The sequence below is a fragment of the Camellia sinensis genome, chromosome 8 (genome assembly GCF_055761805.1).
Source record: "Camellia sinensis isolate YWXY chromosome 8, ASM5576180v1, whole genome shotgun sequence".
Taxonomy (NCBI): Eukaryota; Viridiplantae; Streptophyta; class Magnoliopsida; order Ericales; family Theaceae; genus Camellia; species Camellia sinensis.
The window spans coordinates 41116812-41123102 of NC_138968.1; the positions used below are offsets into that span (position 1 = coordinate 41116812).

Sequence of the window (6291 nt, forward strand, 5' to 3'; positions counted from 1 at the left end):
ATTGCATTTACTTATGACATATTTTTTTATTTTAATAATGACTCAAAAAATATATAATTATATCATTTTCTTCTTTAATTATAAGGTGTATATAATACACATCTTTTAAAGAGTGTATACCATAGTATTTCCCTGTGTCACTTTATTTGGTTTCAATTTTTTTGAAAATTGAGTGTTTTGCTTTTCAGGTTTTTTTTTTTTTTAGTGAATTTTAAGCAATTTTTTTACTTTTTAAATGCACATAACATAGATATACCTAAAAAGTAATATATTTGTAAAAAAAAAATTAAATCAATAAATACACAAGTATATGAAAATATACTAAATTTCCATTTTTTAAAAAATATTTTTGATATTTATTGAATTTTAAAAAAAATCTGTAAATATTATATTTTTTAATGTATTCATGTTAGGTGTATTTAAAAACTAAAAAAAAAAAATTTAATAAATTAATAAAAATTTTAAAAAAAGTACAAAAAAATTAAAAAATTAATCTTCTGAAAAGTAGATTTAAAATTCTTAGGATAAATTGTAAATACACTCTCTGAGATTTAATTAAAATACAAATCGCCCCTGTAATTTTACAAATTACATTCCACCTTTGAGATTTCTAATTTCATAATAAATTGCCCATTTTATTAATAAATTATCAAGTCAATTAACAGTTTTTAATAATGTTATAAATATGTTTCAATTAAGAATTTAGATAATTTTATTATTATATAGGAGAGTAATTATGAATTTTATTTTTTTAATTAATTCTGTTAAATAAAAATTTCTAACAAGGGGTAATTGTAATTTTTTAAATTATAAAAAATAATTTGTATTTTAAACAAATCTCAAAAAAATTAGGGATATTTACCAATAAATCTCATTGCACAAACAAGTACTCCAATTAGTTCCAAGTTTTTTCTATTGATCTGCTAAGTCCTATTAATGGAGAGCTTCTTTCCGTGTGATCCTGTTTTTTATTTTGGTAATGTTTTGGTAGACAGTTATACCATTTTGTTAATGTGACAGGTATGATGTGATACTCTCATGTGGCAAGTATTAATATCACACTCCAACCATGTGACACTTCAAAAAAATTAAGAACTCCTTAGTATACTTTTCTAAATGTGACAATGTGACGGGTATGATGTGACACTCCAAAACTTTTACTCTAAAAAAAATAATTCATCCTTAGTATACTTTTTCAAATGTGACAGTGGCATATATAATGTGACACTTCAAAAAAATAAAAATTTCTTAGTGTTCTTTTCTCAAATGTGACAACGTGACAGGTATAATGTAACACTTCAAAAAAAATAAAAAAAATTTAGTGTACTTTTCTCAAATGTGACGAGATGGCAAGCATGATGTGACACTCTAAAAAAATTAAAAACTCTTTAATGTATTTTTTTTTAAACGTGACAGATATGATGTGACGTTTTAAAAAAAAATAAAAACTCCGTAATGTACTATTCTCAAACATGACATGTGACACTCCAACATGGCAGGTATGATGTGACACTCTAAAAAAATTAAAAACTTTTTAATGTACTTTTTTTAAATGTGACACTCTAACGTGACGGGCATGATGTGTCACTAAAAAACTCTTTAATATGTTTTTTCTAATATGACACTTTAATATGACAGACAAATGAATCATTGTACATCTAAAAAAAATTAAATAAATCTAAAATAAAAATATTAGACTATATAAACTACAAATTTAAAATATAAGACTTATTGGCCGACGGCCTAAAAATATATTTGTGATTCACCCAAATTCTAAAACTATGTGGGAGCAAAATGGGCCACCATAAAATGCTATAGCTCGCGGCACAACCGAACACGCGGTTCACGCGGCGTCAAACAGCAACCTTCTTTTCTAAACCCTTTGCTTTCTTCAACTGCATAACCCCCCAACGAAGGCTCCCTCCCTCTCTCTCTCTCTCTCTCTCTCTTTCTCTCCATAAAAATATAGCTTCAGATCTCCTGCAATCCAAACAGTAACAAAGCTTCAAATTTCAATTACCAAATTAAAGCACGAAAGGTAAAGTTACTGAGAAATAACACAACTTAATCCATTTTTCTTGATCTGATCATCATATGTAAACATGTAGATATGGGTTGATCTGATTTTGCTGTTTGATTTGTGGGTATTTGCTGTTTTTTTGTGATCAGGTGAAATTCGAACATGGGTCATGACGGACACCATCACCATCATCACCACCACCATGGAAGGGTTAGCCCATATGATGATCCATTCATGGCTTGCTGTTGCTGCCCTTGCTTTCTAGTCTCCGCCATATTCAGAGGGCTTGGGAGGTGTTTGTTTGTGACTTGTTACCCACTCATGCGGTGCTTTGGATTTGACGAACACAGACACCATCAGCACCACCACCACAGCCATTCTTACTGATCAGTGATCCTCCATTTCTACATCATTCAACCTACGATTTGGTTTTTTAGGAAGCAATTTATGGAATCGAAGTAGATCTGTTTTGTTTGGTAGCTCTGTCGGCAAATTCAAATATACACCGCTTTATGTTATTTTCTTTTTTAATTATGACAATATTTTAGATATGAGTCATTAATTCTTTGTTTGTATCTTGTGTTTAGTTGTGATTTTTTTTTTTTTTTTTTGTTATGATTCAAAAAATTAAGGTTGTGCTATTTTTCGTTCTAATCATACAGTGCATATGCAGCATGATACTGTTTCCCAGCCCTGTATAGTGTTATATTTGTTTATTGAACAAGGAAAAAGAACAAAAGAAATGGAAATTTGTTGGGCCCTTTTGTAGCTATTGCACTTATTTACAAGGTTCCAAAGCTTCTACTATTTTCTACTTGAATTTTTTTTAGTGTCTTGTGTGTTTGTTTTAGTTCTGAAAATTGATATAATAAATCAGTTAAAAATATGATAAAATTATCGGCAAATTAAGGGCTGTTTTAGCAATTGCTAAAATAGTCAAAAAGTAGAAAACAAATAAAAACAAAACAAAAATAATCATTAAAAAATAAATTAAAATAATTACTTTCCAAAACAACCTTAAATATTGTTTGGTGATTACACAAATGGTTTCAATTAGATGGACTGAGGGGTGTTAGCATGGGTGGCCGCAACCGCCTTTGCTTTTGAAAAGATCTATTAGATTCTTCCCATCCGAACCTTAAAAAATTTATATACCAAATTAGAGGAAATATCATTTCGCCCCCTCAAACTTTTATGTATTTTTTAATTTGACCCTTAAATTTCGATTTATATATCAAATTAGAGGAAATTTTGCACTTATTGTCGTTGCTGTTGTTGGAGACGGCATTAGAATCTGAAAGGAAAGTAACAGACACTAGGAAGACTTGGAACAAGCGGAAAGGAGGTCAGACATCTATTGGACCTCAGAGGAACCAGAAAGAAAATATGGCCTCGAAGCCCTACTCTAGACCACAACAGCAACGGCAACAACCGCAACAACAGATCCAGAGAGGAGGCTATCAACCAAGGTCGGCAGGACAACTCCAGTGCTTTCATTGCCAACAATTGGGGCACAAAAAGAGCGAATACCCTCAACTCCCCCCATCCAAATACCAAGGAGGAGGTTCCGGAGCAAATGCCCAGGTATTAGGTGGGCAGAAGCCTTGGACAAAATAAGACAAGATCTACTAGGCAGCAGTACCAGAAGAGTGAAAGAACTCAGAACGCTAGGACCAGAAGGCAACCAGCAGAGTCTTTACCTTGCAAGAGGAAGAAGCAAACCCGTCTGTAATTGAGGATAATTTAGTGCTATATAATTCTTGGATGCATGTTTTATTTGATACTAGTGCATCACATTCTTTTATATCCTCTGCTTGTGCTAAGTCATTAGAACTTGTATGTGAACCCTTAGAGACTACCTTAAATATAATGTCACCTGTGGAAGGATGCGTTCAGATAGGATTAATCTGTAAGGATTATAAAATAGGAATGTCGAACCTACACTTAACTTGCGACCTTCGTGTCATGGAAATGTCAGACTTCGATATCATTTTGGGCATAGACTAGTTGTCTGCCCACCGAGCGGTGATCGACTGCTGTTAGAGGAAAGTAGTAGCTCACACGCCTGATGGAACACGTTTCCAGTTTAAGGGGGATAAACAAGACTCCATGACTTCAACGAAACGTAGGACACAGTGGCACGATCAACTTGCGGGTAGGATAGCAAGTTTGATTTTAAATGAGGAAGGCCAAGAAGAATTAGAACTTCCGCGCGTAGTATATGAATATGCAGATGTATTTCCTACGGAATTACCGGGATTGCCACCAACCCGAGAGGTAGACTTTAGTATTGAGCTACAATTTGGAACTACGCCAATATCCATGGCCCCATATCGCATGGCACCAGTAGAACTAAGAGAATTAAAGACACAAGTACAAGAGTTGCTCGAGAAAGGATTCATTAGGCCAAGTACTTCACCATGGGGAGCACCCGTGCTGTTTGCTAAAAAGAATGATGGGTCGTTAAGGCTATGCATCGATTACCGTCAACTCAATCGAGTCACGAACAAGAACCGATACCCACTCCCAAGGATTGATGACCTTTTTGATCAACTTAGAGGCTCAAGGTGCTATTCAAAGATTGATCTCAGGTCAAGATATCATCAACTACGAGTCAAGGAGGAGGATAGACCAAAAACTGACTTTCAAACCAGATATGGTCACTATGAGTTTGTAGTAATGCCCTTCGGACTAACCAATGCACCGGCAGTATTCATGAGCCTAATGAACAAGATTTTCACACCATATCTTGACCAATTTGTAGTAGTGTTCATTGATGACATCTTGGTATACTCAAGGTCTGAAGAAGAGCATGAGTAACATTTAAGGATTGTCCTTCAAGTTCTTAGAGACAACCGGTTATATGCCAAGGCAAGCAAATGTGAGTTATGGTTGAATGAAGTGAAATTCTTAGGGCATGTAGTGTCTGGGAATGGGAATGCGGTGAATCCAACCAAGGTGGAAGCAGTTTTAGACTGGAGACAACCGAAAACTATGTCAGAAATCCGCAGTTTCTTAGGATTGGCTGGTTACTACCGAAGGTTCATCTAAGATTTCTCCAAACTAGCTAGACCAATGACTCATTTGATGCAAAAAGGAGTAAAGTATGAGTGGGACGAAGCTTGCGAAAAATCTTTCCAAGAGCTAAAGAAGAGATGAACTAGTGCACCAATTTTGACCATCCCAGAACGAGAAGTGGGGTACACTGTGTATTGCGATGCATCTAAGGAAGGGTTAGGTTACGTGCTCATGCAAAATGGAAAGGTAGTCGCGTATGGATCTAGGCAATTGAAACCACATGAGCATAACTACCTAACACATGACTTGGAATCAGCGGCCGTAGTTTTTGCCCTAAAGCAATGGTGACATTACCTGTATGGGGAACAATTTGAGATTTTCACAGATCACAAGAGTTTGAAGTATCTATTTACACAGAAGGGCCTTAACTTGAGATAGAGACGATGGATGGAGTAAATTGAGGATTTCCAGTTCACTCTCTCATATCATCCCGGTAAAGCCAATGTAGTAGTAGATGCTCTAAGTCGCAAGAGCAGAAGGATGATGGCTAAAATTTCCGTCAAAAAATAGGATATGGTTAAGACACTCAATGAATTTAGAATCCAAGTAGAATGTCAAGATACAAAGGTATACCTTGGTGCACAGAAGGCGATGCCTAAGTTGATAAATGAGATCATGGAGGCCCAAAAGCACGATCAAGAAGTAGCCTATATCAAGGGACGTCTGGAATCAGGAGAGCCAATGCTCGATTGAGTAATTCACCCCAATGGGAGTTTAAGATATCAAGGTAGATTGTTTGTACCAAGTAACGAGTTGCTTAGAGAAAAGGTACTTAAGGAATGTCATCACTCTGTATTTGCGGTACATCTAGGCAGGACTAAAATGTACCAAGATTTGAAGAGACAGTATTGGTGGAGCGGAATGAAAAAGGATGTGACTAAATTTGTTGCAAAATGTCTAACATACCAACAGGTGAAGACGGAACATCAAAAACCAGGAGGAATGTTGCAACCCCTACCAATAGCCGAATGAAAGTAGGAGTACGTGACAATGGACTTTGTGACAAGGCTGCCCAAGACACCCAGAGGGCGCAATGCTATATGGGTAATAGTGGATCGCCTCACTAAGTCAGCACATTTCTTACCCTATAAGATAACTGACACTTTAGAGTCTATGTGCAGGCTCTACATTGGGGAAATCATTCGACTATATGGAATTCCGGTATCTGTTGTGTCAGATCGTGATCCACGGTT

The 6291-nt window shown here is 35.4% G+C and overlaps 1 long non-coding RNA gene across 1 annotated transcript; it reads left to right on the forward strand.

Annotated features, from left to right (window-relative positions):
* The first annotated feature begins 1741 nt into the window (after nt 1-1741).
* On the forward strand, nt 1742-2792 carry LOC114264416 (uncharacterized). The gene is made up of 2 exons (XR_003629967.2): nt 1742-2038; nt 2170-2792. It is a non-coding gene; the product is annotated as an uncharacterized LOC114264416 (long non-coding RNA).
* Nucleotides 2793-6291: the final 3499 nt, after the last annotated feature.